Below are 19,385 nucleotides of genomic sequence, written 5' to 3' on the forward strand. Positions count from 1 at the left end.
ATCCCCTCTCATTCTTCGAAACTCTAGTGAATATCGGCCTAGTCAACCCAATCTCTCCTCATACGTCAATCCTGCCATCCCAGGAATCAGCCTAGTAAATCATCTTTGCACACCATGGCAAGAACATCCTTCCTCAGATAAGGAGACGAAAACTGCACACAATACTCCAGATGTGGTCTCACCAAGGCCCTGTATAACTGCAGTAAGACATCTTTGCTCCTGTACTCAAATCCTCGTGCAATGAAGGCCAACATACCATTCGCCTTCCTAACTGCTTGCTGCACCTGAATGCTTGCTTTCAGTGACTGGTGTACAAGGACACCCAGGTCTCATTGCACCTCCCCCTTTCTCAATCTATCACCATTCAGATAATAATCTGCATTTCTGTTTTTACAATTAAAGTGGATAACCTCACATTTATCCACGTTAAACTGCATCTGCCATGCATTTGCCCACTCACCCAACTTGTCCAAATCACACGGGAGCCTCTTTGCATCCTCCTCACAGCTCACATTCCCGCAACCCCCCCCCCACCAGCTTTGTGTCATCTGCAAACTTGGAAATGTTACATTTAGTTCCCCTCACCCAAGTCATTAATATATATTGTGAATAGCTGGGGCCCAAGCGCTGATCCCTGTGGTACCCCACTAGTCACTGCCTGCCACCTGAAAAAAAGACCTGTTTATTCCTACTCTCTGTTTCCTGTCTGTCAACCAATTCTCAATCCATGCCAGTCTATTACCCCCAATCCCATGTGCTTTAATTTTGCACACTAACCTCTTATGTGGGACCTTATCAAAAGCCTTCTGAAAATCCAAATACACCACATCCACCGGTTATAATAGACTCTAGCATTTTCCCCACTACTGATGTAAGGCTAACTGGTCTGTAATTCCTTGGTTTTTTTTTTTCCCCCTCCTTTTTTAAATAGTGGGGTTACATTTGCCGCCCTCCAATCTGTAGGAACTGCTCCAGAGTCTATAGAATTTTGGAAGATGTCCACCAATGCATCCACTATTTCCAGGGCCACTTCCTTTAGTACTCTGGGTTATAGATTTGTCAGCCTTTAACCCCATTAATTTCCCTAGCACTTTTTTTTTTAACTAATACTGATTTCCTTCAGTTCCTCCCTCTCATTAGACCCTTGCTTCCCCAACATTTCTGGGAGGTTATTTGTGTCCTCCTTTGTGTTTAATTGTTCTGCCATTTCTTTGTTCCCCATTATAATTTCTCCCTGTTTCTGACTCTAAGGGACCTACATTTGTCTTCACTAATCTTTCTCTTCACATATTTATAGAAGCTTTTACAGTCAGTTTTTATGTTCCCCACAAGTTTACTCTCATACTCTATTTCCCCCCGCTTAATCAACCTCTTTGTCCTCCTTTGCTAAATTCTAAACTGCTTTCAATCCTCAGACTTGCTGCTTTTTCTGGCAATTTTATATGCCTCCTCTTTGGATCTAATACTATCCCCAATTTCTTTTGTAAGCCACGGTTGAGCCACCTTTCCATTTTTTTTTGGCACCAGACAGGAGTGAATAATTGTTGTAATTCATGCACACATTCTTTAAATATTATCCATTGCTTATCCATCGTCAACCCTTTTAGTAAAGTTCCCCAATCTACCATAGCCAACACGTGCCTCATACCTTCGTAGTTTCCTTTATTTAGATTCAGGACTCTAGTTTCGGATTCAACTATTTTACGCTCCACCTTAATGAAGAATTCTATCATGTTCTGGTCGCTCCTCCCCAAGGGACCCCGCACAACAAGATTGTTAATTAATCCTTTCTCATTACATAATACCCAGTCGAGGATAGCCTTTTCTCTAGTTGGTTCCTTAACGTATTGGTCTCAAAAGCCGTCAAGTACACACTCCAGGAAATCCTCCTCCACGGCATTATTGCTAATTTGGTTTGACCAATCTATATGTAGATTAAAGTCACCCATGATTACAGTTGTACCTTTCATATTGGGCTCATTCACAAGAGGCTGCATTTAAGTACGCGGAGCGTGATTGAATCTGACTCCTAGCAATCCTCTTGTGCTCATATTCAGAGGAGTGTCGTGTTCAGTGTAAGTTGAGCATTGACTTGTTTTAGATAAGATAAAGCCTTAAGATGTAGAGATGATGTTTCCATTTGCAGGGGAGTCCAAAACCAGGGGTCATAAATATACGGTCGTCTCCAAACAAGCAATTCAGGGGAAACATCTTTACCCAGGGAGTGGTTAGAATGTGGAATGCATTACCACAAGGACTGGTTGAGGTGATTAACCCTTACATGCATATAAGCTAAAAGCTAGACAAGCATAGGAGGGAGAAAGGAATGGAAGGATATGTTGATGGGGTAAAATGAAATAGGGGAGGCCCGTGTGGAGCATTAACACCAGCATGGACCTGATGGGCCGAATGGCTTGTCTCTATACTGTAAATGCTATGTAATTCTGTGTGTTTTGTGTAGGGCCCGTCGATCTGACTTTGTTTTTTTGCTTTACAAAAGAGAAACCTGGAACTTGCATTTAAAAATAGCCTTTTGATCTCAGCACTTTAAGATGCCCACAGAGTATTTGAGCAGATTATCAGCTACACGTCACCAGGTCCCAGAGTAACTATGAGCAATGCCATGGGATATCCACTCATGAGGAACATGTGCCGATTTAAAAAAAAAAAAATGCATATTTTATCTTATTCATTCACCGAATGTGAACATTGCTAATAAGGCCAGCATTTATTGCCCATCCCTTTTATTGGCCTCGAGAACCTCTTGAACCGCTGATTAGCTAGGCCATTGCAGAGGGCATATCAGAGTCAACCACATTGCTCTGGGTCTGGAGTCACATGTAGGCCAGCCCGGGTAAGGATGACAGATTTCCTTCCCTAAAGGACATTAGCGAACCAGATGGGTTTTTACAACATTTTGGTAGTTTCTTGGTCATCATTGCTGATGCTACCCCCTTATTCCAGATTTATTTAAATTTTCCAGTTGCCGTGCTGGGATTTGGACTCATGTTTCTGGATCAGTAGTCCAAGTCTCTAGGTCCTCAGTACCTTGCTCTACGGCAGCGAGGCCTGGACAACGTATGTCAGCCAAGAGCGACGTCTCAATTCATTCCATCTTCGCTGCCTCCGGAGAATCCTTGGCATCAGGTGGCAGGACCGCATCTCCAACACAGAAGTCCTCGAGGCGGCCAACATCCCCAGCTTATGCACACTACTGAGTCAGCGGCGCTTGAGATGGCTTGGCCATGTGAGCCGCATCGGAGATGGCAGGATCCCCAAGGACACATTGTACAGCGAGCTCGCCACTGGTATCGGACCCACCGGTCATCCATGTCTCCGCTTTAAAGACATCTGCAAACGTGACATGAAGTCCTGTAACATTGGTCACAAGTCGTGGTAGTCAGTTGCCAGCGATCGCCAGAGCTGGCGGGCAGCCATAAGGGCGGGGCTAAAGTGTGGCGAGTCGAAGAGACTTCGCAGTTGGCAGGAAAAAAGACAGAAGCGCAAGGGGAGAGCCAACTGTGTAACAGCCCCGACAAACAATTTTATCTGCAGCACCTGTGGAAGAGTCTGTCACTCTAGTATTGGCCTTTATAGCCGCTCCAGGCGCTGCTCCACAAACCACTGACCACCTCCAAGCGCTTACCCATTGTCTCCCGAGACAAGGAGGCCAAAGAAGAAATAGTCCAGGTCTCTAGGTTACCAGTTCAGTAATATCATCACTATGGTATGTGTCTGTGTGTTGGTGTTGCAGTGACTGCCCTCCGGTCCTATTTTCCCCCAGTTAGTCACCCTGAATCTTAGTTATTTGGTGAGGGGGTGGGGGGGCGGGGGGGAGCATTATAGTGAAACCTTGCAGAGAGCCAGAAGGGGCAGGAAGGGCCAAATGGCCTCCTCTTGAGCTGTAACCATTCCAATGTAGTCCTCACTGAGCCTTGATGTGTCCTGACATAAGGAGACGTTATTCATGCAGGACCAGATAAAGCCTTCAGGCCCGCACCTTGCTTAACCCCGACCGATGCCCTCTCCCGCCCCACCTACTGGGAGAACCAGAAACCTGCTGTCAATTCAGGATTCCTCCGGCAAATAATTCTCCTCCTGAATCCTCACAGGAGATCAGGCAAGCTCCAAGAGACTCAAGTCCACTGTTTGCGACTTCTCTTTGCCCTGGGCTGTTCAACTTCGTACTGCTTCAGACAGTGTGGGCCGCGAGTGGAATGAATTGGACCTCTTCTTAACGAATGGGCCTCTGTGAAGTGAAAGATTCCTCCGGGAAGCTATAAATGGCGGTAGCAATAAATCAAAGTACGCTAGAGCCAGTGAGACAGTCGCCAAGAATAGTCCCTTTGTCCCAGTTACATTTACAATGAGGTCAGACAGTTGAGACATGTGAATTTGCTGTCTATCAAGGGTATTAGTGCTGGGAACCAGGTTCTGTCCTTTTGCATCTGCATCTCCCCAGCACGGCAACTGGAGAATTTAAATAAATCTGGAATAGCAACAACAATGTCTCAATTTTAAAATTCTCATACTTGTTTCAGATCACTCCCTGTCTTGACTCTTCCAATGCTCTTTTGGCTGGCCTCTCATCTTCGACCCTCCAAAATTCTGCTTGCTGCCTTATCCTAACTCGCACCAAGTCCCGTTCACCCATCACCCCAGTGTTCGCTGACGTACATTGGCTGCTGGTCTAGTTTTAAAACTCTCATCCTTGTTTTCAAATCCCTTCATGGCCCTGCCCCTCGCTCTCTCTCTAACCTCCTCCAGACCTACCACCTCACCCCACTCGAGAGCTCTGCAGTTCTCTAATTCTGGTCTCTTATGCATCCTGATTTCCATCGCTCCTCCATTGGCAGCCGTGCCTTCAGCTGTCTTGGCCCTAGACTATGGAATTCCCTCCCGAAACCCCTCTGCCTCTCTTTCTTCCTTTTGAAATGTTCCTTTAAAACCTACCTCTTTGACCAAGCTTTTGTTCACCTATGCTCACGTCTCCTTATGTGGCTCAGTGTCAAATTGTGTTTGATAACACTGCTGCAAACCGCTTTGGGATGTTTCACTACGTTAAAGACGCCTTATAAATGCAAGTTGTTGAAAGTTAGATGCCCGATGTGGGACAACTTGATGCTGGCACTGTTGGCTTCACGTGGAAGAGTTCAGTTTCCTAGAATTAATATCCCTCCCCTTAGTAAGTTATGAAGTGCAGCTCCATCAATTAACATGGCAAAACATTTAACTGAGGAACAGAGTCTCTTTCCTGTTCGTTTCCCCCCCCCCCCCCCCCCCCCATGTTGGCTCAGGGGGTGCAGTTCTGCAGGTGGTGGCTGCCTCCTGGTAGCCTCGCTAAAGTGTTCCTACTTCACCTGGGAGCATCGACTATGGCTGTGGATTGTTAGCCAACCTTGGAGGGCCTTGCAGCCACCTTTGATGCAAAAGGTTTGAGCTTTGGTGTTGGAAGGCTATTCAACCAGGGTGGGGAGGGGACATGGCAATAGGAACTGATCCTCTCCTCAATTAACATTCACGCACATTGGTGCCAAGGGTCGTTGGATAGTGACCAGTCGGAACTCTGGCTGTTTTTCCCCCCTTCTGCACTCCAGCTAAGGAATCCCGAGCCCAATTGTAGCACTGTCTTGCAAGTTGATCTGGAATGCACGACCTGAGAGGGTGTTGGAAGCAGATTCCATAGTAACAATCAAAAATGAATTGGATATATATTTGGAGAAGGTAGCATTTTCAGGGTTGTGGGGGGCAGAGCAGGTGGAGTGAGCCTAATTAGATAGCTCTTTCCAAGAGCCAGCACAGGCATGATGGGCTGAATGACCTCCTTCAGTGCAGTATGATTTTATAAAATCAGACCCCCTCCGTTCCGCCTTGAGGATTTTAAGGTCAATTATGATATCCCTGTAGTGCTAATTAACTCAACAGAGCGTTGAATCGGAGACTGGCCGACCTGTACGGATCTGCAGCACAGTAGACACTCTGAGCTGCCCAATACTAACCCATGTGGACCCATGTGTTATTTATGTGAAAGTATGCAAAGATTGTTGAACGGCTAAATGTGTAGAGGGGCAGGAAGGTGGACTGAGAAGCTCGTAACCTCTTTGCAAAGAGGTAGCAAGCAATTGACATGAACAGAATGTTATCTCAGGAAGGAATGCTAGGGGAAAATTGGAACAGAAATGTTTATGGATTTTGAGCCCATAGATGATCTGAATGCAAAATCATTGGCAAAGAGAATGAAAACGAGGGGAGGTGTAAGAAGGAACAGGAAACATGTCAACAGAAAGTAATACAATTGAACTCTTTTAGCCCAGAAATGAGGACAAGTTTGTATTTCTTTGAGTATAGAAGATTAAGAGGTGATCTAACTGAGTTGTCTGCGATGATTAAAAGCATTGTTAGGGTAGATAGAGAGAAACTATTTCCTCTGGTGGGGGGAGTCCAGAACAAGGGGGCAGAACCTTAAAATTAGAGCCAGGTCGTTCAGTGGTGATGTTAGGAAGCACTTCTTCACACAAAGGGGAGTGGGAATCTGGAACTATTCCCCACCCTTACAAAAAAAAATCTGAGGCTGGGGTCAATTGAACCTTTCAAAATTGAGTTTTTTTTTTTGGTTAAGCAGGGATATTAAGGGTTACAGAGCCAAGGCGGGTAGATGGAGTTATAATACAGATTAGCCATGATCTAATTGGATGACAGAACAGGCTCGAGGGGCTGAATGGTCTCCTGTTCCTATGTAACATAAAGCAAGTGGTTGTGTTGTAAGGGAAGGAGATACTAGAGCTAAGGATGGAGTCTATCTTAAAAGTCTGTTGTGGTAATTCTCAAGATGATATAGATAAGGAAAGTCAATTGGTCCATCTGGACTCATCCATTCAGAGAGATTCTAACATTTCCCACCTCCCCCCCCCCCCCCCCCCCCGGTCCCTTTATGGCATCTAATTGTTTCTTAAATGATTCCGTGGTTTTTGCCTTCACTGCTGTTTCCAAGAGTCCATTCCTCGTGCTGATCACGCCTCGCATGAAGAGAGTCCTCCGGATGTCAGGCCTAAATTTCCCTTGCTCTACATCCTCTTGCCCTACTCTCCATTCAGTTTAGTTCAGCTGTGGCTCAGTGGGTAGCACTTGAGCCCCTAGTCTAAGCTGCCACTTCCAGTGCCACTACTGAGCATTACCGACGGAGTGCTGCACTGTCGGAGGTGCCGTGTTTCGGATGATTTGTTATACCGAGTTTACGGCTGTCCTCCCAGGTGAACGTAAAAGATCCCATGACACTATTTGAAGAAGAGCAGGGGAGTTCTCCCCCCTGAGTCCTGGTCAATATTTATCCCTCGGTCAACATCACAAAAATAGATAATCTGGTCATTATCACATTGCTGTTCGTTGGAGCTTGCTGTGTGCAAATTGGCTGTTGTGTTTCGTACATTATGACAGTGGTTACAGTTCAAAGTACTTCATTGGCTGATGGGGAGGTGCAACACTTTGGGGCATCCTGAAAGGCGCTATAGAAATGCAAGTTTGCTGAATGGCCTACCCCTGTTCCTGTGTAAGGAAGGCAAGCGATTGTAGTGGATAGGTACGTGTGTAAGGGAAGGATGCCTCCTTGCTGATTGCTCACATATATTGCATTCAGTTGTGAGGTGGTGCCTTTTTTCGTAGATTTTCTGTTTTGAAAGCCAGAAGGATAAGTGGGAACAATTAGCGCATGCTTTCACAACAATGACACCCATTGCCCCATTTCCCCCTCCTCAAGAATTAATCTCTCCAGTATCTTCTCTATTCTTCATTCCACTTTGCCTCTCCTCCCCCAACTGGCTCACCAACTGCCAGGTCTGCTTCACAATATTTGGACTTGTAAACGAGGCCCTTCCTCATTCTGAGTGAGTCTAACTTCCTGAGCCTAATCAATGGTCCGTGAGGCCCCTCTCTCACTCAGTTACTTGTTCCATTGCCAGCGTGCTTTAGCCGTGGCTTTGTGGGTGGAACTCTTGCCTTTGAGTCAGAAGGTCGTCATAATCCAGGTTGACACTCCCTGTACTGAGGGAGTGCTGCACTGTCAGAGATGCTGTCTCTTGTTTGAAACATTAAACCAAGGCCTTATCTGCCCTCACAGATGGATGTAACAGATCCCACAGCCTCTATTCGCAGAAGACCAGTTGGAGTCTTGAGGTCATGAAAGGTGCTATATAAATGCAAGTCTCTCTTTTATTTCTCTCTTTTGCTACAAGTACCATTTCAACCTGTTCATATGCTCCTCTGGGACCTCTCCCTCATTCAAGCATCTCCTCCTCTTTCACCCTTCCTACCTCTCCTGGTCACCTGGTGTGGCCTGATGCCCTTTCCTTTGGCTCACGTACAGATTTTTTTTTTTATTCTTTCGCAGGATGGGGGTGTCACTGGCTAGGCCAGCATTTATTGCGCATCCCCAATTGCCCCTGAGAAGGTGGCAGTGAGCTGTCTTCAATACAACCGAGTGGCTTGCTAGGCCTTTTCAGAGGGCAGTTAAGGGTCAGTAATATTGCTGTGGGTCTGGAGTCACATGTAGGCCACACTGGATAAGGATGGCTCACGTTCGTGAACCAGATGGGTTTTTATGACAATCCGCTAGTTTCACGGTCACCATTACTGATACTAGCCTTTTATTCCAGATTTATCAATTCATTGAATGTAAATTCCCCAGCTGCCGTGGTGGGGTTTGAACTTGTGGCTCTGAATCATTAGATCAGGCCTCTGGACTTCTAGTCCAGTAACCTAACCACAGTTGCCCCTGATGTCGTTATCCATCAGCTTGGGATTGGCCTTTGTACCTATGCTGCTGCCCATATTAAAGGCTTGCTCAGGTCAGGGAAAAACAAAACCCGACCTGGCCTGAGTCCCTGCAATTTTTCCCGATCCTGACCCAACCACTGGAATGTTCCCTCTACTTACCTTGAGACTCCCAATCTTCAGGAAGCTGCAGCATGAGTGTGATGACATCGTAGAGACACTCACTCGCTCACTGCACAGACGCAGAGTTTCCTTCTGTCACGTCCTGGACTCCCAGCTCTGGTACGTTTTTTTTTTTTACTTTTAACACTTCTTGCTATGTGTGTCCGACCCGGACCCGGAAGAGCGGCCCGACTCGAACCCGACACATATCGTCGGGTCCCGTCGGGTTCGGGTCTGGTAGCAGGCCTTTACCCCATATTCACCTCGCCACTACCCTTAATTCTATGCCTGTTACCGTACTCTTCTCTTGTTAACTGTGTCCAGCTTAACATTTTAAGACTGTCTTCTTGATAGTTCCAAGAAACTCCATGACTTTGCCTATTTTTAGATGGTGAGGTGCTGATTTCCCATAGCTGGAGAGTCTAGGACTAGGGGGCATAGACTCAGGATAAGGGGTTGGTCATTTAGGGCAGAGATGAGAAATTTCTCCATTCAGAGATTTATGAATCTTTGGAATTCTCTACCCCAGAAGACTGTGGATGCTCAGTCCTTGAATGTATTCAAGACTGAGATCGATTAGATTTTTTTGGATATGGCGGCAAGCTGGAGTTGAGGTCGAAGGTCAGACAAGATCTTATTGAATGGCAGAGCAGATTCAAAGGGCCATATGGCCTACTCCTGCTCCTATTTCTCATGATTCCAGCCTCCAGGTGCCGTCATGGCTCAGTTGGTAGCACTAACCTCTGAATCAGAAGGTTCCGGTTCAGGTCCCACTCCAGGCCAACACTGAGGGAGTGCTACACTGTCAGAGATGCCGTCTTTCAGATAAAACATTAAACCAAGACTCCATCTGCCTGCTAGGGTGGATGCAAAAGAACCCACGGCATAATTTTGAAGAAGAGCAGGGGAGTTAATGTGACAGCTAATTTAGGCACCGCAAACTCCCACAACCCGCTGTATAATGATGACCAGATCGCCTGTTTGTGATGTTGATTGGACTGCTCTGAAGGGGTGGTCTGGATTTTGCGTTCAAGCTTCACCTTCTGACTCCAAGACTAGAATAAGCTCAGCCAGCACAGTGGGAGCTCTGAGCAAGCTTGGCTCGAAAGCTACCACAATATAAATGAATAATTGGGAGCCGGTAGAGGCGGCTGGCACAGTGGGGAATGAAATTGATTCCTTGTCGCTGGCGCATTAGGAAATGAGAGTGTGTTAATTATGGCAAATTGTAATTGCTGTAATTCCCAGTGGAATGGGGGAAAGTGTCTCTTTGAAACAGAAGAGCGGGGAGAGTTTGTGCAGCCAATGAATTGCTTCTTAAAACAGCTCCATTCCAACAAAGATCAGGGATTCTTCAGGATGGGTGCGAGGTAAAATATTGAACTTCAGGAATATAAATAACCAAGTGGAGGCTGAAAAAGCAACATTGTGGGGGAATCCAAAACTAGGGGACATAAATATAGGATAGCCACTAATGAATACAATTCAGGAGAAGCCTCTTTAGCCAGAGACTGGTTAGAATGCAGAAGTGGCTACCCAACTGGAAGTGGTCGAGGGGCATAACGTGCATTTAAAGGCCAACTGCATAAACACGTGAGGGAGAAAGGAATAGAAGGGTGGGAGAAGGCTTGCGTGGAGCAGAAACACCAGCACGGACCGGTAGGGCCGAATGGCCTGCTCCGCGCTGTAAATTCTTTGCCATTCTATTCAGTGGGGAGGTGCAGTAGAGCATAGTGCTCCTGAGGTCGCAGTGCAGACTGGTGCCTGCACACAAGCTTCTCTCGCACTTCTGTTTTCGTGGACGGGTCAACCTATTTGTTTTCAAACACAATGCTTCAGTTAAAATAGCAGCGAGGTGGGTTTTGGGCAAACGTGTTACCTTTCTTTTGTGATATGTGTTTGAGAGAATGCATGAAGGGGCAGCAGATAAGAGAAAGAAGGAACTTGTATTTATATAGCGCCTACAGCCAGGAAAATCATCTTTTGCAATGTAGTCATTATGGTAATGTCGGAAACATGGCAGCCAATTTGTGCACAGCAAGCTCCCACCAACAGCAATGTGTTAGTGACCAGATCATCAGTTTTTAGTGCTGGCAGAGGGATGAAGGCCGCAGACTCTGGAATTCCCTATCTAAACCTTCCATCTCTTTCCTTCTTTAAAACCCACCAGTTTGACCAAGCCCTTTTGGTCACCTCTCCTAATGTGCTCCTCCTTGGGCTCAGCTCCCCATTCTGCATCTGTGAGGCACCTTGGGGTGCTTTTTCTCTGTTAACTGTGCTATATAAATGCAGGTTGTTTTTATTCAAGCGAGAGTCTGAATGGCTAAGTGGTGGAAGTTTTAAAAAGTCCAGTTAAAACCACAAACTTTCACAGAATCACTGAATCGTTACTGTGCAGAAGGAGGCATTTGGGCCCACCGTGTCTGCACCAGCTCTCCAAAAAGAGCAATTCACTCAGTTCCAGTCCCCTGTCTTCTCCCTGTAGCCCTGCACATTCTTCCTTTTCATATAACTGTCTAATTCCCTTTTGAATGCTTCAGTTGAACTTGCCTCCACCGCAATCTCAGGCAGCGTATTCCAGGCCTTAATCCCTCTCTGCGTGAAAAGGTTTTTCCTCCTGTCACTTTTGCTTCTCTTATCAAATACTTTAAATCTGTGCCCTCGCGTTCTTGATCCTTTCACGAGTGGGAACAGTATCTCTCTATCTACTCTGTCCAGACCCCTCATGGCTTTGAATTACCTGTATCAAATGCTTTAACAGATGTAAAATCCAAAGCTGCTCCTTTTTCACACTTTTTTTTTTAAAAAAAGCACCTTTTTCTAAAAAAAAAAGTGGGGAAAATTATTGGGGAATGGGTAGAATACCTTCTCGAAGTTGTAGCTGTTCCTCTCTGAGCTGTGCAAGGACTGGAGGCAGCTGCCTAGTATGGGTCGGTGAAACTCCAGTGTACAAACAGTGGCTGCACGATGACCGAGTAAATAAAATTCTGTTTTTAATTACATGGGATTAAGTTCCGCTTGTTCAAACCAGTGTCCTGGACCGTGGTTGTGCCGGCGACTGAGGTTTCCCATTCTGGCTGCAGGGGAAGGATGGATGTTATTAAACCAAATGCCCCCAGCTGTTTTTCATTCAACTTGGGAAAGGGTAGTGCAGAGAGAGAGAGGGACTAACATAGTTGTTCATCGTTGGCTCGGTTCCCTCTTGCATCACAAGGGCAGAAATCCTTATTGCATTTAAACAAATGTTTGGATATGCATTTGAGGTACCGTAACCTACAGGGCTGTGGACCAGGAGCTGGAAAGTAAGATTAGGCTAGATAGCTCTTTTTTTTTTGGGCCAGCACAGACACGATGGGCCAAATGGCAGCCAGATTTTCTGTGTCAACCTTGCTCTTGATTTGTGCTGAAGTTGGTGAACTCCGCCACTAATGAAGGACAAAATGTTACTGATTAATCGTGAATCTCTAATCCCTCGTAAAACACAGGCGTCATGAAGGTGTAAATCATCTACAGTGCCTTTAATGTTTGATTAATCGTCCTGTGGACAAAATCTACTGGTTAATGCAGAGTTGGTATCCTAAAGAAGGGCTCTTTGTTCAACAACAACTTGTATTTACATAACGCCTTTAATGTAGAAAGATATTCCAAGGTGTGTCACAGGAGTATACTCAAACAAAATTGGACACCGAGACACTGAAGGAGATATTAAGGCGGGCGACAGACTTAGTCGAAGATGCAGGTTTTAAGCAGCTTCTTAAAGGAGGAGAGAGAGCGGTGGAGAGATTTCAGGAGGGAATTCCAGCTTTTGAGGCCTCAGCAGCTGAAGGCGTGGCTGGCAATGGTGAAGCAATGAAAATCGGGGATGCTCAAGAGGCCGGAATTAGGGACTGCAGAGATTTTGGATTTTTTTTATGCTTTCATGGGATGTGGGCGTCGCTGGCTAGGTCAACATTTATTGCACATCCCTAATTGCCCTTGAGAAGGTGATGGTGAGCTGCCTTCTTGAACCGCTGCAGTCCTTGGCGGGGGTGGGGTGGGGGGGTGTTGGGAGGGGGGGGGGTAGGTACACCCACAGTGCTGTTAGGAAGGGAGTTCCAGGATTTTGACCCAGTGGCAGTGAAGGAACGGTGATATAGTTCCAAGTCAGGATGGTGTGTGACTTGGAGGGGAACTTGCAGGTGGTGGTGTTCCCATGCATCTGCTGCCCTTGTCCTTCTAGGCGGTAGAAGTCGTGGGTTTGGAAAGTGCTGTCTAGGGAGCCTTGGTGAGTTGCTGCAGTGCGTCTTGTAGATGGTACACGCTGCTACCACTGTGCGTCGGTGGTGGAGGCAATGAATGTTTGTGGATGGGGTGCCAATCAAGTGGGCTACTTTGTCCTGGATGGTGTCGAGCTTCTTGAGTGTTGTTGGAGCTGCACCATCCAGGCAAGTGGAGAGTATTCCATCACACTCCTGACTTGTGCCTTGTAGATGGTGGGTAGGTTTTGGGGAGTCAGGAGGTGAGTTACTCGCCGCAGGATTCCTAGTCTGTGACCTACTCTTGTAGCCATGGTATTTATATGGCTCCTCCAGTTCAGTTTCTGATCAATGGTAACCCCTAGGATGTTGATAGTGGGGGATTTAGCGATGGTAATGCCATTGAATGTCAAGGGGAGACTTGTGTGGCGTGAATGTTATTTGCCACTTATCAGCCCAAGCCTGGGTATTGCTTCGGTATCTGAGGAGTCGCGAATGGTGCTGAACATTGTGCAATCATCAGCGAGCATCCCCACTTCTGACCTTATGATTGAAGGGAGGTCATTGATGAATTAGCTGAAGATAGTTGGGCCTAGGACGCTACCCTGAGGAACTCCTGCGGTGATGTCCTGGATCTGCGGGGCTGGAGGAGGTTACAGGGATTGGGGTAGGTGGTGGCCAAGGCTAAGGACAGATTTGAAAAACAGGCCTTTTACTTCTTCAAAGTGCTTCCCAACTGATGAATTGCTTCTGAAATGTAATCACTGTTATGTAGGAAAACTCATGCACACAAAAAAAAAAACTGGGTGGCGGTGGTAGAGAGAGAACTTTTGGCTAGGACATCAGAAGTGGCCCCTTCATGTTGTGCTATTTCATCTTTATGGTTTAGCTGAGCAGATGGATGGGGCCTTGTGTGTTTTTCTTTTTTTTCCCTCTCAGAATGTGGGTGACACTGGCAAGACTGCATTTATTGCCCATCCCATGAGGACATGACTCATCAACCTTGCTGGTGTGGGGCTGGAGTCGTCTGTACGCCCAGACCATGTAGGCTCCCTTCCCTGAAGGTCATCAATGAACCAGATGGATTTACCCGACAGCTTCATAGCCTCTTTTTTTCATTTACGGAGACCAGCCTTTTGATTTTAAAAGAAAAAAAATTCTCAAACTGTCGGGTGGGATTTGAACTCTCCTCTGGGCTATTGGTACAGGGCCTTTAAAATCGCCCCAGAGTCTCTCTCAGGATCGGAACCTCCTGCCACAACTCCCATGTCAGATGCAGACCAGTCCCCTGGTTACACGGTTCTGCTAATGGATTGGCCACTTTCACTTTAGAATGAGAATCCTTGTCCTTTTTGCATTTGATTGTCACATAACTTCCCCTTCAGTGGTCATTGAGCTGGTGAATTTATATATAGAATTTACAGCACAGAAGCTCGCCACTCTCTCTGGGTAAAGAAGTTTCACCTGAATTCTCTATTGGATTTATTAGCGACAATCTTATGGCCCCTAGTTTTTGATCCTTCGCCACAAGTGGTAACGTCTTCTCTGAGTTCTGATGAAGGGTCACTGAGCTGAAACATTAACTCTGCTTCTCTCTCCACAGCTGCTGCCAGACCTGCTGAGTGTTTCCAGCACTTTGTTTTTATTTAACATCTTCTCTACGTCTATTCTATCAAACCCCTTCATAATTTAGAAGGCCTCTGTTGGGTTACCCCTCACCCGCGGGAAAAGATTACAGCAAATCCGAGAGAGAGACAAAACGAAGGTCATGCTTTGATGAATTTTAAGCAGTGAGGAGTGGGAAGCTGGTAGCTGAGTGAAATGGGCCGAAATAAACTTTCGGATGCGGCGTTGAGCTGAGATCGTGTTTTCCCTCTCAGGTGGACCTAAAAGAATCCATGGAGCTATTCAGAGAAGGTCTTCCTGGTGTCCCGGGGCCAATACTTATCCTTCAACCAACATCACTAAAACAGATCTTTTGGTCATAATCACTTTGCTGTTTGTGGGAGCTTGCTGTGCACAAATTGGCTGCTGCCTTTCCTACATTACAACAGTGACTACACACCAAACGCATTTGCTGTAAAGCCCTTTTAGGATGTCCTGAGGTCATGAAAGAGGCAAGCTCATTCTTTCATTCTCGTTCTGCTCCTCCAGCCCTTGAGCTCATAATCTAGGTCAACACTCCAGTGCACTACTGAGGTTGTGCTGCAGTGTTGGACACAGCGTCCCTTTGAGTGAAACGTTTAAGCCACATCCCGGTCTGACTGTTCAGGTGGAGCAGGGATGTGCTTTCTTGACGCTTCAATCTTGAGAAGCCAACTAATGTCATTTAGCTAGCCATGTGACTCATTGGCGTTTGGGCAGGTTTCTGGCACAGAATGCTTGCCACCTTTGTCCACGCTAACAGTCTCTGCAAGAAATTAAAGAACGATTTGTTGCGTGAAGAACTTTGGCAGCAGGAGAGCAAGCTACATAAATTTTTTTTTTTAAATCCTTTTTATTGGTAACATTACAAGTGATTTAAGCTTCCACCATATCATTCACTGTCACCTAGTAGAATGTGTAGTGAAATAACTGGTAGCTCAGTTTCCCCCTCCCGGCATGTCCAGTCCCCAAGCAAAACAAATCTCAGTGCCGTCCCCACCTGCTCATTTTCAGAGGACAATTGTGTTATAGAGTCATTACGGCACAGAAGGAGGCCATTTGTCCCATCGAGTCCATGTGGGCTCTCTGTAGAGCAATCCAGTCCGTCCCATTCTCCTGCTCTTATCTCTGTATCCCTGCAAGTTTATTTCCCTCAAGTGCCCATCCAATTTCCTTTCTGAAATCATTAATCATCTCTGCTTCCACCACTCTCGTAGGCAGCGAGTTCCAGATCATCGCCACTTACTGCATCAAAACAATTCTTCCTCACATCCCCCCCCTGCATCTCTTGTCCAAAACCTTAAATCTGGTTCCCCCTAGTCCTTGTACCATCAGCTAATGGGAGCAGCTGATGTAAGGTTCTCAGAGTAGCTGTGGGAGTACGTCGAGTGCTGATATTCATTTACATCGTTCAAAATAAAACTGAAGCCTCAAGATGCAGAAAAGGTGTTTCCACTTGCGGGGGAGCCCAAAACCTCAGGGCCGTAAATTTAAGACAGCTGCTAATAAATCCAATCGGGAATTCAGAGGGAATGTCTTTCCCCAGAGAGTGGTGGGAATGTGGAACTCGCTACCACAGGGAGTGGTTGAGGCGAATAGCAGAGATGAATTTAAGGTGAAGCAGGATAAACACGATGGGGGGAGAAAGGAATACGTTGACAGGGTTAGTTGAAATAGGATGGGAGGAGGCTCATGTGGAGCATAAATGCCAGCCGGGATCAGCTGGGCTGAATGGCCTGTTTCTGTGCTGTAAAGTCTATGTAATTCTATGAGTGAGGCCCTTTGAAGCTTCACATAGCAGCTGTATTATCGAAGAAACACAAAAATAAGACCTCCTCACCCTGAAAATGCTCAAGGGCATTCATCTCTTCCCTCTAACTAATGGTTGACCTCAACGGTAAATACTGGAGGTTAGTCTTGGTCCTGTAAGCAGCCTTGCTTGTGAAAGGCTCCAGACTAATGCCTCGTGCTTTGCAGATCAACCTGGCCTGTCCTTGTTGGGTTCTGACGGTGGCGAAGCAAACAACAGGCCTAGAATTGTCGGCTGAATCTTTTCTTTTTTTTTCTCGAGGTGGGGTGGGGGGGGGGTAACAAGGAACCAATCCTTGGCTTTTCAGCTCTTGCTAAATTTATTCCCTCAACCAGTCAAGAGATACTTAACATTTATATCACTCCTTTCATGACCTCCGGATAGTCGCAAAGCGCTTTACAGCCAATGAAATAATTTTGAAGTGCGGTCCCTGCAGAAAATGTAGCAAATAATGGCAGCTGATTTGTGCAGTATCACTAAATGCAGATTAACTGGTCATTCAACTCATTGCTGTTGGTTGGAGCTTGTAAAAATAATTGTGTTTGGCCATACAAGTCATTGTAGTTGAAATAAACTCAGCTCTGTGAAGCACTTTGAGACCTTTCTGAATAACTTAGTAATGTCTTCGATATGACTCTTTTGATAAATAATTTTGTTGAATCTGTTATTCTTCAAGATCAGTAAAGCTTCCTCTACACTGTCTCATCAAACACTCCCAGGACAGGTACAGCACTGGGTTAGATACAGAGTAAAGCTCCCTCTACACTGTCCCCATCAAACACTCCCAGGACAGGTACAGCACGGGGTTAGATACAGAGTAAAGCTCCCTCTACACTGTCCCCATCAAACACTCCCAGGACAGGTACAGCACGGGATTAGATACAGAGTAAAGCTCCCTCTACACTGTCCCCATCAAACACTCCCAGGACAGGTACAGGACGGGGTTAGATACAGAATAAAGCTCCCTCTACACTGTCCCATCAAACACTCCCAGGACAGGTACAGCACTGGGTTAGATACAGAGTAAAGCTCTCTCTACACTGTCCCCCATCAAACACTCCCAGGACAAGTACAGAAAAAAAGAAAAAAAAAAAACGGGGTTAGATACAGAGTAAAGCTCCCTCTACACTGTCCCCATCAAACACTCCCAGGACAGGTACAGCACGGGGTTAGATACAGAGTAAAGCTCCATCTACCCTGTCCCCATCAAACACTCCCGAGGCAGGTACAGCACGAGTTCAGTGTAGAAGATTAATAAAATACATGAGGAATCAAGGGCGAGGAAATAAAAGCCTTCATACTCTCGATCCCCCAGTGACTTAGGCTTAGACCTGTATGTGAGTATATGCGGTGCTGGTTTGTTTGAAAACACAGCTGAAAGCTCCCAGCCTGAATGTCTCTGCATTGTATGCGTGGAGACCTACTTTTTTTCACTTTGGTTTGGTTTCAATGCTGTTTGTTACTGAATTCTCCCTGCAGATTAGTGGCTTCATGTTACCTACATGGTTTTCAGTGACATTACCTCAGATTGAAAATAAAGAAAAGGTAAAGGACTGGTGCTTAAATAACGCCTTTCACAACCTCAGGACATCTCAAAGCGCTTCACAGCCAAGGAAGTACTTTTGAAGTGTGGTCACTGTTGTACTATCGGAAATGCGACAGCCAATTTGCACACAGCAAGATCCCACAAACAGCAATGACATAATGACCAGATTATCTGATTTTGTTATGTTGGGATCTTTTACCCCCATCTGAGAGGGCAGACAGGGCCTCGCATTTAACGTCTCATCTGACAGTGCAGCCCTCCTGCAATACTGTACTAGAGTCGGTTTACATGCTTGCCTCTTGGAGTTGGGGCTGGGACAGAAGGGAGCCAGCGCCAGTGGAGTCACTATGCATGGTTAAAGTAAGAACCTTCCTGGAAGCAAAGAGAGATGTGCAACAAATGCCACATTGTTGCCCAGATCTTGAGAAGAAAATATCAGCACTTACAAGCAATTTGTAGAGCTATGGGGAACGAACAGGGGGAGTGGCCAGCACAGCCTCCTTCCGTGCTGTTTCATTCTATGAACTCAACAAGCCTTGAGCCTCTTGAAGCATCATTCAATTGGATGACGCTACGGTTGGTCAGCACTGGAGCATTTTATCCAGATTTCCAGCCAAATCTCATTGGAGCTCAAACATCCTTTATAATTTGAACATTTTCTTTTTAAAACAAACCGACATTTCTGATCACTGAGTTGCTGAGCCCCACAATCCTAATCCCTAATTCTATCCCTGGTCCATTGTGAGTTAAAAGACTCTCAGGAGGGTTTCACACAGAATGAATTACATTGTGCAGTTATTTTTATGTAGGAAGCCACAGCAAGCATTCTTGAGTACAACATACTCCCACAAATACCGAACAAGATAAATGACCAGTTAATCTTGCTTTATTTTCCTTGGAGGTGGGTTGAGGGAGGATTGTTGGCCAAGACTAACCCATGATCTCCTTCAAGTGGGACCTTTAACACTTTAACATCTTTAACATCTGCAACGGTAGCTAGTGCCTTGGTTGGCATCTCAAGTAACAGTGCTGCATTCAGTGCTGTACTGAATTAACTAATCAACTAATGGATTCCTACCCCTCATCTGGTTCCATCACACTTGATGGAAACACTTGCTTTGTTTTCTTCTGGATGGGTGAATTGCTGTCAAGTTCACCTTTGTTACCCATCCCTAGCTGCCTTTGAGAAGGTGGTGGTGAGCCGCCTTCTTGAACGGCTGCA

General features: G+C 46.0%; 1 protein-coding gene across 4 annotated transcripts in view; it reads left to right on the forward strand.

The window, feature by feature from the left end:
• The window catches only part of ap1s1 (adaptor related protein complex 1 subunit sigma 1), a 42,381-nt gene that overhangs the window by 8,324 nt on the left and 14,672 nt on the right, over positions 1-19,385 (forward strand). Inside the window, exon 2 of one of the 4 annotated variants that reach the window (XM_068023953.1) lies at positions 8,114-8,192. The exons of 2 other annotated variants lie outside the window; for them this stretch is intronic. The gene's annotated coding sequence lies outside the window, so the exon portion shown is untranslated. The remainder of the gene's footprint in view (positions 1-8,113; positions 8,193-19,385) is intronic. One more of the 4 variants, XM_068023954.1, reaches the window with a different exon arrangement.

Source organism: Heterodontus francisci, chromosome 48 (assembly GCF_036365525.1).
Source record: "Heterodontus francisci isolate sHetFra1 chromosome 48, sHetFra1.hap1, whole genome shotgun sequence".
NCBI lineage: Eukaryota > Metazoa > Chordata > Chondrichthyes > Heterodontiformes > Heterodontidae > Heterodontus > Heterodontus francisci.